This window comes from Trichechus manatus, unplaced genomic scaffold, assembly GCF_000243295.1.
Source record: "Trichechus manatus latirostris isolate Lorelei unplaced genomic scaffold, TriManLat1.0 scaffold00094, whole genome shotgun sequence".
Lineage (NCBI taxonomy): Eukaryota > Metazoa > Chordata > Mammalia > Sirenia > Trichechidae > Trichechus > Trichechus manatus.
The window spans coordinates 3,556,729-3,571,539 of NW_004444030.1; the positions used below are offsets into that span (position 1 = coordinate 3,556,729).

General features: G+C 38.7%; 1 protein-coding gene across 1 annotated transcript in view; it reads left to right on the top strand.

Annotated features, from left to right (window-relative positions):
- RAB39A (RAB39A, member RAS oncogene family) overlaps nt 1-14,811 on the top strand; it is a 29,452-nt gene that overhangs the window by 10,733 nt on the left and 3,908 nt on the right. The gene's annotated exons all lie outside the window — the stretch shown is intronic.

Genomic DNA, 14,811 nt, shown 5'->3' on the forward strand with positions numbered 1-14,811 from the left:
CATGTGTACTAACTGTTAAATGAGAAACTATTTTGTTCTGTAAGCCTTCATCTAAAGTGAGAACAGCAGCACAATTGGAAGAGCACAGTCGATGTCACTGAACTGTGCATGTAGAAATTTTTGAAATGGTGTATCTTTGGCTATATATATTTTCACCAAGAAAAAACAAGGTCGAGAAGGGACAGGGTTGACATGTTGTGGGGCTGTTAACCAATGTCATAAAACAATATGTGTACTACTGTTTCATGAGAAATTATTTGTTCTGTAAGCCTTCACCTGAGGTACAATTAAAAAAAAATATTGCCACCTCACACACTCCACTTGGCCTATTATGAAACATTTATTATGGTAAAAAAAAAAAATTGTTTTCTGAAAAGAATCACTATGTAGTATTGTTTTGGCCTACAAGGTTTTCAGAAAAATGTGGAACAGAGGTCAGAGTATGCTTTAAATTTAGAAGTATACTGTTTAGACTGTGAGAAGATTTCAAAATATAGATAGCAGTTCTATATATAAGCATTACTGAGTAAATGTTGATTGTGAATGACTGACATATTGTTTTAATTTAGTTTAAAATCTTAACTGTATTCTCTTAAACATTCTTGAAATATAATGAAATTATTTCTATTTTCCTTCCTATGGAAGTGATTTGTTTTTAATTTAGGAATACCTTGCTAAATCAAATTATTATACTAGTTACAGTAAGTCTCTAAGACCATCCACTGATATCAATAGCTAGGATATAAAGGAACCATCAAAAATAGCTCAGTGTCAATGAAGTATTGAGGTAGGGGGACTGAGATTTCTGCCTTAATCTTGTTTGTACTTCAGTAATATGGTGAGTGCATCAGAAGTCACATGAGAAAGGTCTTTATCAAACCATATCCAAACGGTCATCATTGATTTTTCTTGGCAAAATGTGAGCCTTCTCCACGCCCATTTGCTTTTCCACTTTTCACAGGACTTAGTGTGATAATGGCCTCAAGTAGGTAAGGCTGAAGTATAACCTCAATCACAGATTCCTGCATCAAATGTACAAAAGAATAGTGTGTGGCCAAAACTGAAATCTCTTCTTGAGAAGAGATCAAGTGAGAATGCTGCACAAGGAATTTAGTAGATACTAGGAACTTCTAGCTATAAGATAAAACATTATAAAGATATTATAGATTTTTAAATTCTAGGCATTGCCTATCATTTTTCTTCAGAGAAGCATTTTCCAAGGTGATATTAATAGATGTAATTTGAGAAAAGGGTTCCTTGATCAAATAGTTTTAGAAATGCTGGGTTGTTGCAGGACTTCTCAGAGCTTTTAATATACTAATACACATTGTGAACCCTCAAGGGCAGATATGGTGTTTCCCATAGCAAAATCCTTTTCCATAGAGCATTTTACAGTATTAATGTTCTACATAACACACTTTAGGAGCTGGTACTCTAACGAAAAAATGTAGGCAATTCTGCAAATTCTAGTAATGAAAACCTTTCACAGTTTGTTCTGTCATGTGATTCTCTATGTCTCTTCTGCTGATGCTTCTGGATGATTTCATCAGGTCTCCCTTTTTAAACACCTGATTACTATATTTTGGGGAGAGATCCAGTAACTCTTGATATTCCCTTGGTCTTTGTCCCCTCATTCAAAATTAAAAGGCTTATCTTCTTGCTTGACTTTTAGTCAGCTGTCAAACTTTTATACATAGCATACAATACCATTACACCTACTCCTCCCTTATCGACTATATCATTAACGACATCTCACATTTATGACAACAGTAACAAAACCTACTACCCGACTATTTTGTACATTAACGACATACATCTGTCAGTAATGAATGCAGAAGTGCAAGGCAAGAGTAATGCTGGCTGTGATGGCTAAGGTTATGGTTAGTTTGGCTGGGCTGTGATTCAATTTGGCAGTTATGCAGTGATGTAATTTGGCAGTTATGTAATGATGTAGTCATCCTGCATTTTGTGATCTGATGTGATCATCTGCCATCTTCCCATAATGCCAATTTTCACGGAACAACCTGGTCTTCAGAATCTAACCAGAGTCAATAATTGAGGAGTGGGTGTATTCCTTATTTTAAGCACAAACCTTCCAGTAAGAATCACTAGGAAAACTTGAAGACAGATAAAGAAGCAAATGGATAAACCCTCATAATTTTAGATTTCTTAGGTATAAAAAAGCTACAGACAGTCTATGAGATTAGGAAAGCAAAAGTTAATGAAGCCAGTATGAGGTGAAATAAATATAAGACTGAGATTTGATGGAACAGATGGATAGATGCTAAAAAGAGAATTAAAAAATGGAAGAGAATGTATAATTAATTGTATATATAAAAAAAGACAAAACCAAACCTGTTGCCAGTGAATCAATTCCAACTCATAACAACCCTATAGGACAGAGTAGAACTGCCCCCAAAGAGTTTCCAAGGAGCAGCTGGTAGATTCGAAGTGCCAATCTTTTGGTTAGCAGCCGAGCTCTTAACCACAGTTGTATAGCATAGGATTATTGGAGGAGAGGAAGATTACTGAGAGATGAATTGAAAGCAAAGGCCAATAAAGTGAGGGGTGGGGGGAGGACACATGAAAGAGCTACAGAGGTCAACCACACTGTGGTCAACATTCTGGTCATTTTTGTAGATAAGTAACTATAGGCACAGGACTGGGAAGGACCCAGAGAGATGATCTAACAATCTTTTTTAAATAATATAATTAATGTCCATAGAGGCTTTGACTCGTTCAAGGCTTTAGAGCTAATTAGTGATTTGCATAAGAGCACAGTTCTCTTAACTCTATTCAGTGCTCTTTCCACTACACCAGGCCCCCTGTCATGCTTGAAAAGAGTTTTAATGGCACATTGTTGTGTAGTTTCTATCCTAAAAAGTAATTCTGCTACACTTTCCCCACCCCAACCCTGTGTAGAGTAGAATGAAATGAGAAAAAGATAAACATTTATTGTAAGTTCCAGGATGTGGGAAGAGACACAAAAGCACGTGAAACAAAGCAGTATAGAGAAAGTTGTTTGGAAACAAAGCACAGCCACAAAAATGGTGAGAGAATTATAACCCAAGAAAAATTATTCATAATCCACTACATTGTATGGAAAATAAGTAATTTCGAGAAACTGGAGATCGAATCATTATTGTTCTGCAAAAGAATACTAGAAAATATTGCAATTAGCATTGAAGTCTTTTATATACTTTCTGGCACCATACCAAACAATTGGAAAATAAGCATCCTTTTACCATCACCTTGTAGACAGTGAAGCTAGAAGCATTTCTTATGAATTTCCTAGTGAAGTATTTTGATTTTCACAATAACATGTTCTGCCTCCCAGAATGTACTGCAAAGTACAATTTGAATTAATATCAATTTAAATACAGTAGCTATTTAGAAAATGTGGATGATTTCATCAATATATTTATAATATGTGCAATTATTCAGTCCTTTTAACTTTATAAATCCCTATTATAAACACAGACAGAAGATAGGCTTTTGTGTATTTCTCTTTCTTATTCTCCCATCTGCTGAACATTTGCATGCTACCTGGGCACAATTTGACACGGCATGAACTTACTAATTCAGTTATTTATTTTTTTATTCACTTACAAATATTGGTAGGACTCATGTATGCCCATTTCTGTTCTAGATACTAAGGATACACCATCAAAAAAAAAAAAAAAGACCAAAAATCCTTTCCCTCTTGGAGCTTATCTTCTAACGAGAGGAAACAGGCTATAACCAAATAAGCTGGGAAAAGTATGTAGGGTATCAGAATATGCTCATTGCTCCAGAGGAAAATAGAGCATAAAAGGTGAATAGAGAGTGCTGGGAGTGGTGAGAAGGCCTCACTATCTTAAAATGATGATCTGTCATGAAAATAAAAGGTGGCCACAGGGGAACTGTTTCACATATTCAAAGGGAGAATATGGCCCATCATGTGTTATCAGCATAATAAATAGCTCTACAACCACAGATTCGATTTTTGATGGGGTAGGGGGAACTTTGCTGTCCAGTCGATTCCAGCTCATAGCAACGACCCTATGGGACAGAGTAGAACTGCCCCAGAGGGTTTCCAAGGCTGTAATCTATACTGCAGCAGACTGCTACATCTTTCTCCCATTGAGCGGCTGGTGGGTTCGAACCACTGACCTTTCAGTTAGCAGCTGAGTACTTAACCACTGCACCACCACGGCTCCTTCTTTTCATGGAAAGACCCTAGAATTATACAAAGAAAACAAATTTTAATGTTTGAATGTGTTAAGAAAGAATAGCCTAAGTTATAAGCACCAAGTTTCAGAATCTTGGGCAAGGGCAGGGGTTATTAGCATCAGTAACAATAAAAGAGGTGGGAAGACTCATGTTTTAATCTCTTGAAGGCAGTCCTAAGAGCCAGCAATACAAGACAAATGAAGCAGGTAAATAAAGCATCAACATAATGACGATTCCCAGAAGAGCAGTGGGAGTGTAATGTCATGGTGAAAAAGCAGCACTCACAAGGCTAATGCATTCATAGGCTACTTGCTGCCAAGAGCCTTTGGCATCAAAGTGTTTCTATCCTCTAAATGCCAGTTCTACAATTGGCAAAGCCACAAGAAGGGCATTTCCAGGATGGGACATCTGGTTCATTTTACCTAAGTAAGTCAGAAAGTGCTCAATATTTTGTTGTTTAAAGAAGTGTGTGCACATCTACCTAAGTTCATAATAATAACATATAAGATCTATATAATTCTGCCACTTTCAGATACAATTTTTTATATAAGAATAATCTTGAGCATTCCAGGGCCTATGGAACTTTGTCCTTCATATGACAACAGCATCTTATTTTCAGTGTCTTCTGGGAAACTAGATAACTGTTTAATTTGAGATATCATTTACATATTTTATAACTAAGGTAATCATGTCATTTGTGTCAAAAAGATTCCAGACTCCCCAAAGCATATCATTCACACTTGATTTTATTACTCATATATTTAAGTAATTCTTTGTAAATGTAAGCAAACACTGGTGCTGTCATCATCTGTCTACATATTATTTCAGGGAAAAATTACATAAACAAGAAGACCATTTTTCTTTTCTATTATTCCAAAGAAAATATAAGAACGAACTTTGGTTTCATACAACTGTGCATATGTTGAAATTTATAAAATAGCTGTGACCTTGTTTTGTATCATTATTTTCTTACAAAATATATACAGACACTATCAGTCAGGTCCTTGGTTGCCAGCAATAAAACCAACTTAAGGATCTTAACCAAAAAAAAAGTTATTGGAAGTATGTCTGGGGTACAGAGAATTGATGGGAAGCTGGAGGACCAGGCTTGGAATGAATTAAAAGGTCCCAGGAGGTCTGGTCAGCAAGATCCAGAGGAGGCTAGTGAAGTCCCCACGATGCTGTTGCCCCTTTTCTGCCTGTTCACCCAGAGCCGTAAGAAGCCCCAGATGGCCAGTTGGCGGTCTCAACTGCTAATTCAGTAGAAGCATCATGGGGTTCTCTAGTAAAAGAATTTCTTTCCTGGGTACTAAAACTTTTAAATCAGCAGAGTTCCGAGTCAGAGATTAGAAGCAACCAAACATTTTAGTGAGTCATTAAGTGTAATTTTGAAAGGCACCATCATCCCCACTTTCACCCTTTGCTTCCCATACCACGGCTTCTGTGTATAGGATAAAACACCACCTGCTATATTGCTCGCTAGTTTATAGAGTGTATACATCCTAAAGGATAACACCAATATCTTGCAAGGTGTCATCTCCTGGACATGGGCATAAAGTGATATGGCATAAGATCAATGAATCCCATGGCACCAGCCCATTGCCCCATCTCTTCCACTGTTAAGTGAATTCTTCGGTCAGTAGCAATGCGTGCAACACAATGACTATATAGAAGGCATTCCATAAGTTCAGGGATGGTGGTGCTAGCATGGCCTGAACCTAGATTAAATATCTATTACAGTGAGGACATATCAGTGTCCCTTCCATGATGATTCCCCCAGAGTAAGGTATTGTATCCAAGGTGCCAGTAGCTACTAGAAAATCGGGTATTAAGCAATGACAGTCCAGGCCAGCCTAGGTAAGACAAAGTCTCTGTTAAACCCAGGCATAGCCTCCATCTTTCTACCAGGATCACTTTGTTTGAGTCTAAACTGGGGTAAAAATACTGACTGATAACTACAGGGGAAGACATTTTGATCCCCTAATTATTAAGAACTCTTCCATAGAGGAGGACTTTTGGTGAGTATTCACATAGTATATAAGTATTCACATACTTAAGATCCATCCATATACCTCTTCCCCAAACCTTGTTACCAGTCTTCCAATCTTGTTTTTTCCAACATGTGAATCCCTTAGCCTTTGCTCATAAATTGATGTAGATTCTTACCTACCTCTCCCCATCTTTTCTTCTGGAAAAACTAGACAAGGAGATGTATCACTAGAAGTTCCACAAATGGGAAGATTTTTCTTTTCCACTGACCTTGATTTCACCACTGAGTGGGGCTGACTGATGCTAGCATATTTGGTAGAGCCTGGTTTGATTTTTTTCCTTTTCAATTAGAGGGAAATACGGATTAAGACCATGGGTTGAGAGGGTGCTGCAGGAGTAGGCATGCTGAGTGTGGGAGCCTTTGTCACTCCAGGTACCCTGAGGTCCTGCTCCATATTCCTGTCTATGTATACCACTTCTGCTTGATGACGAAGTTCCAGGCTGGTGAATCAGAAAACACCCAGCTCATGATGGACACTCAGATTGCACAGTCACTTGGTGTTCCACAACCAGGCATTTCATCTTTATCAAAGCCAGGTTGTAAGTCAAGAACTATTTCTCAAAAGTATAATAAAAGTATAACAAAGAGGACATGCCTTTATTCCAAAATGCCACTCCTATAATTGTCCAGTGGAGGCTTCCACAGGCTTGATAAAGCATCCCAGTCTGTTGCAGGCACTTTAGCAGGCACCATTAGAGCTGGCAGACCATGAACAAAGTGGCAAAGCTGTCTGCATTGCAGCTTGAACCAGCTGACGGGACTTTTCTTGCTCTCAGCCTTATTAAAGTTGGAAGCCTTTGGAGTCGCCCAGTAAATGGGTCCAAGAAGCACATCCAAATATATGTTTTCTCCAAACTTCAAAAAGGTCCACCTAGTATTATGCTTCTTTCTTCTTCGCAGATGGTATAACATACCACAACTTGTCTTCTTTAGAGAGATTTCATTAACGTGCCCCCCCTCCCTAAGAAATTTCACAGAAATTGCTGGTTACTGTATTCTCATGGCTGTATTTCTTTTGGATACATATGCTTCTGAATTTTTAATTCATCTTCCCTCTTCCAACACTGATAAGCTCATAGTAACTCAGTGATCTCAGTATGAGAATATAAGAGCACACTACTAATAAATCTAATGTTGGGCACCTTCCCTTTTTTTCACCCTGCTAGTATCTCTTTTCCCTCAAGCTTCCTCACTTTCTTTAGAAAACAGTTTAGTGTTCTTCAAAAAGTTAAACATAGAATTACCATATGACCCAGCAATTCCACTCCTAGGTATATACCCAAGAGAAATGAAAGCATGTATCCACACAGAAACTTGTACATGCATGTTTTTAGCAGCATTATTCACAATAGCCAAAAAGTGAAAACAACCTAAATGCCCATCAATGGATGAATGAATAAATACATTATACAATGGTATATTATTCAGCCATGAATAAGGAAGAAAGTACGGATATGTGCTACAACTTTGATGAACTTTATGCTAAGTGAAAGAAGCCAGACACAAAAGTCACATATTGTATATTTCTTTTTATGTGATATGTCTAGAATATGCAAATCAAAAGAGACAGAAAGCGGATTAGAGGTTATTAGGGGATAGGAGGAGGGAGAAATGGGGAGTGATTACTTAGTATGGCGTGTTTTAGGGGGTGATGAAAAAGTGTTGAAGCTAGAGAGAGCACAACATTGTGAACACACTAAATATAGTTAATTCGTTATAAGAATCTCACCTCAATTTTTTAAAAAGTCTTCACTCTGCCATTTTTTCTATTTCCCCAACAGCTGTTTTCACAGTTCTGACCAAATAAACCTTCCTTTCATTCACTAATAATTTATTGAGTGCCCACTAAGTGCCAGACACTTGAAAGCTACCAGGTATTCAGCAGTGAGCAAAACAGACATCGCATCTGCCCACCTCTCACACTTAGCAAGCCAGTAGCATGGATCCAGAAAGTGAAAAAGGGAAAGAGGATACCATACAAGAGTACTGACCTTGAGAACACAGTGATCCTGCCTACCAGCCTGAGAAACAGACTTTAACCAAATGGAGCAGCCACTTCTCCTTCTAGTGAGGAATCTTCCTATGGTAGAAACCTAAATGTGAGGAAAGAGAAGAGTTTCTCTTGATACTCTTAGGTATCTCCCCAAGAGTCTCAGGAGAGTATCTCCTAATACCCAAGCAGTATTCCTTGCCTGTGTTGAGTGCCCACTTGGAATTGGTTATAATTAATTCATAGTGATACCAGTCTACTGATAGAGTGATTTTCCCCAGAAACATTCAGCTGCATGCTAGCTTGGTCCAGAGATAGAATTTTCCCAGATTAGTATGGCAGAGGGAGAGGGGCTTCAGAATTGAAGATATTTCCAAGAGAGCGATTATAATGTCTTATAAAATCTAAGATCTAGAAGGAGGTGAAGATAAAAGGGTGTTAATGAATAGAATGTTATTGAATTGGTCAGTGGATTGCAGCTCTTGATGAAGTAAAGAATTATCACAATAAAAATACGCTGGAAGGCTGGGAAAGTTTGATGAAAAAGAGGAGTGTATAAATTTGCAGTTTGGGAGGTGGTGAAAGTTTCTGGTGACAAAAAGGAAGTGGATGAGAAAGGCAGAATTGAGGGAGAAGACCATTAGAGATGAGGAAGTCATGAAACTGAGAAGTGACATTGGAAAGCTCATCCAAATGGATGTTGAAATCTCTAAGCAGAATGACAAGAAGGAGTGAAAGAGAATATCTGGAAGTGGCACTGGGGAAGCAGAAGCCACCTCCTCCTGATCCTACAGAATGAGTAACATGAGGGGAAGCAATGTTCTCAGGAACCAGCAGGTTTTAGGTAAGGCAAGGAAGTGAAGAAAACATTCAGAGAGAACTATTCCTTTGGAACTGGGTTAGGATGGGATAGGATAGTGTAGCATCCAAGGTATAAAAAAAACCCAGCAGGTTTCTTTTATAATCAAAACCAGATTTTCTACTTGGGAGGGACAAGGGGCAGCTATAAGCTTGTAACCATGACTCCTGTCCTCCATAATTCACCTTGCCCATCACACTACCATCACCTTGGATTTAGGGGCGCTGCATCCCCTTTGCCATTCTTGCCAGAGGGTGGTCTTAACATTTCTTTATTCTGCATAACACACCTGATACCAGATTGAAATCCATTCATTCATTTCTCTTGTCCTTCCTTCCTGTTTTTCTTCCATCCATCTCCCTTCCTATCATTCAGTGAGACTTTCAAAGCCCAGAAGGAAACAGACATAAAGTAATAAGATGTTTGTGCTTATAAAGAAGTGTTTCTCATCATCAAATCTGAGTTTTCTGCAGGGAGGCCTCCCCATCTAGTTGTTTTAGGGTTTGTTCCCTACCTACTCATAATACCTTCAAGAACTTCTAGAGACTTCAGTATCCCAACCCAAGAGAGGAAGGCCTGGAGAAAGAGATTGTCCCTCATCACCTCTGCAAGACCTGCCTTTCAAGTTCAAGTTTTCAGTCTGAAGGCCTACCTCTTCTCCCAAATGACTGACAACAGAGATGCCCACTTGTTTTAGGGAAAACCCTACCCCTTAGGACAATATCAGAATTCTAAGCCAAATATCCCTCACATAGAAACTGGAGATCATTATATGGAAAATTGCAGATGTCATATTGAGACCATTTGTTCCAACTATTAAGAGTTGTTTCATGGAGTACATTACATATACTTTGCCATAATTTTATTTTATAGATTGATTTGCCAACTGTATTGCAAATACCTTTTCAAAATTAAATACAAGATGTTAAAAAATGTGGTATTTCCTACAGTGTAAGACATGCTTCTGCTCAATATACAAGCATTTTAACATTGGGTTTTCAGTTACAAAGAGCATATTTTTCTAAATTATAGTAATGATAAATTAATTGCAAGAGGGAGTAAAGTAATGCAGACTTGGTACTAAATTAACTAAGGCTTTCAGCATAATAACATGGACCTAGATTAGGTTTCTTTCAAGACACTGCACATCTGCCTGTTGTTGTTATTACGTGCTGTCAGGTTAGTTCCGACTCAGACCCTGTGTACAACATAATGAAACAGCCCGCTCCTGCGCCATCCTCATGATCGTTGTTACGCTTCAGCCCGTTGTTGCAGCCACTGTGTCAATTCATCTCATTGAGGATCTTCCTCTTTTTTGATGACCCTCTACTTTACCAAGCATGATGTCCTTCTCTAGGGACTGGTCCCTCCTGATAACATGTCCAAAGTATGTAAGACAAAGTCTCGCGAGCATTCTGTCTGTACTTTTTCCAATACAGATTTGTTCGTTCTTCTGGCAGTCCGTGGTGTATTCATTATTCTTCATCAACACCATAATTCAAAGGTGTCAATTCTTCAGTCTTCCCTATTCACTGCCCAGCTTTCTCATGTATATGAGGCGACTGAAAACACCATGGCTTGGGTCAGGTGCCCCTTAGTCTTCAAAGTGACACCTTTTCTTTTTAACACTTTAAAGAGGTCTTTTGCAGCAGATTTACCCAATGCAATGTGTTGTTTGATTTCTTGACTGCTGCTTCCATGGGCATTAATTGTGGATCCAAGTAAAATTAAATCCTTGCCAACTTCAGTTTTTTCTCCGTTTATCATGATGGTGCTTATTGGTCCAGTTGTGAGGATTTTTGTTTTCTTTATGTTGAGGTGCAATCCATACTGAAGGCTGTAGTCTTTGATTTTCATCAGTAAGTGCTTCAAGTCCTCTTCACTTTCAGCAAGTAGGTTGTGTCATCTACATATCACAGGTTGTTAATGAGTCTTCCTCCAATCCTGATGCCCCATTCTTGTTCATATAGTCCAGCTTCTTGGATTATTTGCCCAGCATACAGATTGAATAAGTAATGGTGAAAGGATACAATCCTGACACACACCTTTCCTGACTTTAAATCACGCAGTATCCCCTTGTTCTGTTCAAACGACTGCCTCTTGATCTGTGTACAGGTTCCTTATGAGCACAATTAAGTGTCCTAGAATTCCTGTTCTTCACAGTGTTATCCATAATTTGTTATGATCCACATAATCGAATGCCTTTGCATAGTCATAAAAACACAGGTAAACATCTTTCTGGTATTCTATGCTTTCAGCCAGGATCCATCTGACATCAGCAATGATATCCCTTCTTCCATGTCCTCTTTGGAATCCAGCTTGAATTTTTGGCAGTTCCCTGTTGATTTACTGCTGTAGCCACTTTTCAATGATCTTCAGCAAAATTTTACTTGCATGTGATGTTAATGATATTATTCAATAATTTCTGCATTCAGTTGGATCACCTTTCTTTGGAATAGGCATAAATATGGATCTCTTCCAATCAGTTCGTCAGGTAGCTGTCTTCCAAATTTCTTGGCATAGATGAGTGAGCACTTCCAGTGCTGCACCATCTGTTGAAACATCTCAATTGGTATTCCATCAATTCCTGTAGCCTTGTTTTTCACCAGTGTCTTCAGTGTAGCTTGGACTTCTTCCTTCAGTGCCATCATTTCTTGATCGTATGCTACCTCCTGAAATGACTGAATGTTGACCAATTGTTTTTGGTCAGTGACTCGGTGTATTCTTTCCATCTTCTTTTGATGCTTCTTGCGTTGTTCGGCATTTTGCCCATAGAATCCTTCACTGTTGCAACTCGAGGCTTCAATTTTTTCTTCAGTTCTTTCAGCTTGAGAAATGCCGAGCGTATTCTTCCCTTTTGGTTTTCTATCTCCAGGTCTTTGCACATTTCATTATAATACTTTACTTTGTCTTCTTGAGCCACCCTTTGTAATCTTCGGCTCAGCTCTCTTCCTTCATCATTTCTTCCATTCACTTTAGCTACTCGATGTTCAAGAGCAAGTTTCAGAGCCTCTTCTGACATCCATTTTGACCTTTTCTTTCTTTCTGTCCTTGATGTCACTCCACAACTAGTGTGGTCTTCGATCATTAGTGTTCAATGCATCAAATCTATTCTTGAGATGGTCTCTAAATTCAGGTAGGATATACTTAAGGTCCTACTTTGGGTCTCGTGGACTTGTTCTAATTTTCTTCAGCTTCAACTTGAACTTGCGTATGAGCAATTGATGGTTTGTTCCACGGGTGGACACTTGCCTTGTTCTGACTGATGACATTGAGCATTTCCATCATCTCTTTCTACAGATGTAGTTGATTTGATTCCTGTGTATTCCATCTGGTGAGGTCCACGTGTATAGTCACCATTCATGTTATTGAAAAAAGATATTTGCAATGAAGAAGTCGTTGATCTTGCAAAATTCTATCATGCGATCTCCAGCATCGTTTCTATCACCAAGCCATATTTTCCAACTACTGATCCTTCTTGTTTCCAAATATTACATTCCAATCACCAGTAATTACCAATGCATCCTGATTGCATGTTCATCAATTTCAGACTGCAGAAGTTGGTAAAAATCTTCAATTTTTTCTTCATCTTTGGCCTTAGTGGTTGGTGCGTAAATTTGAATAATAGTCGCATTAACTGGTCTGCCTTGTAGACGTATGGGTATTATTTTATCACTGACGGCGTTGTATTCAGGATAGATCTTGAAATTTGTTTTTTTCTGTGACAATGAATGCAACGCCATTCTTCTTCAATTTGTTATACCCGGCATAGTAGACCATATGATTGTCCAATTCAAAATGGCCAATACCAGTCCACTTCAGCTCACTAATGGCTAGCATATCGATGTTTATACATTCCAGTTCATTTCTGACAACTTCCAATTTTCCTAGATTCATACTTCACACGTTCCACATTCTGATTATTAATGGATGCTTGCAGCTGTTTCTTCTCATTTTGAGTCTTGCCACATCAGCAAATGAAGGTCCCAAAAGCTTTATTCCATCCATGTCATTAAGGTTGACTCTACTTTGAGAAGGCAGCTCTTCCCCAGCCTTCCAGCCTGAGGGGCTTATCTTCCGGCACTATATCAGACAGTGCTCTGCTGATATTCATCAAGTATCACTGGCTAATTTTTTTCAGAAGTAAAACACCCGGTCCTTCTTCCTAGTCTGTCTTAGTCTAGAAGCTCAGCTGAAACCTGTCCACCATGTGACAGGTGGTATTTGAATACAAGTCGCATAGCTACCAGCATACAGCAACACACTAGCCCCTACAGTATGACAAACTGACAGATGCGTGGGGGGCACATCTGCCTAACTGCAAACATATAAAAATGAGAAGCAAAAAAATGAATTAGATGGCCTTCAAAATAAGACAAAACACAATTTAAAAGAATATCATTATTTATAACCCAGGAAAGATGGTAGGAAATTTTTCTTATTGTTGGTGGCTATGTGGGACAGTAATCCTTGAGAAAAGATTTTTTTAAAAAAAAGTCACTTGAGAATCTCTCTGTTGAGAATTCTGAGGAGAAACAGTGAAGCAGGAGAAAAGAAAAGAAAGTAAAATACTTTTTTCTTCACACTCCCACAACAAAGGTATTTGTGGTATCAAGTCTCTGAACTGAGCTGTGATTTCAGCAATGAAATAATGAAGGCATGTGAAAACCTGTGAATAACAGATAATCCACTGGGCTTCCACAGAGGTCTTTAATGCTTTAGCAAGTAGAGAGATGAGTTTGCTTAAGCATGATCTCAATTCTCAAGGTCATTGAGAACTTGGAAACTGAGAAACATGGGGTCTCTGGCTCATAAAACATTTAGCAGCTTCCCTCTCCAATAAGATTAATTAATCCAATATAACAACTATTTAATGACATTTATCATTTGCCAGCCAATATGATGATTAGAAAGATATACAGGTGAAAAGAGATGTTTGACCTTCAAGGAGCTGTAAATTAGGTGGGGAGACACATCAGCAAATCCAATCACAGCACATTATGAAAATTTGTTACAATCTTAATGGCAATATACAAAAGTTTCCAGGTGGAGGCAGAGCGGTCAGCGGAAGGGAAGGCTTCTCAGATGATATGATTCTTCAGCTGACTCTTAAAGAGAAATAGGAGTTTTCTAGGCAGAAGAAGGTTGAGGACATTCTAGGTAGATAGAACAACACATCTAAAGGTAAGAAACAAAACAGTACGGCCTTGCCACCTTGCCTCACTAATCAGTCTGAAACAAATGGCACGCTTGAAGGGTTAACTGAAATGAGTTTAATGAAGTAACTATTTCCAGAGATGTGGGCAAGGTCAAGGGCACCAATAAAGTGTGGTGAAGCATTCAAGTATAGCAACAGTGAGAAGCCATTAACCACTGGAAGGGACAAGGAAAGGGAATGGTATTACCGGAATCTGGTGAAAGCCGTGGGAGAGGAACCTTGACCAGAGACAAGAAGACAGTCACTGCCAAGCCACAGCCCAGCAGAGACAAAGAGAAGGATAAATACCCTAACCTCTCTTTCTTCCTGCCTCCAGCAGGTGCCTCCCATTGGCTGAATCCAACTGCAAGCTGGAGGGCAATCGAGTCTGGGGAAAGCTGTTTGTTTGTAAAGGTCAGATTCCCGAGGCCCAGAGAAAAACAGAGATTAAATCTGGAGGGCAAACAGAGAATCATTAGCACACCTCAGACTGATATCCCAGG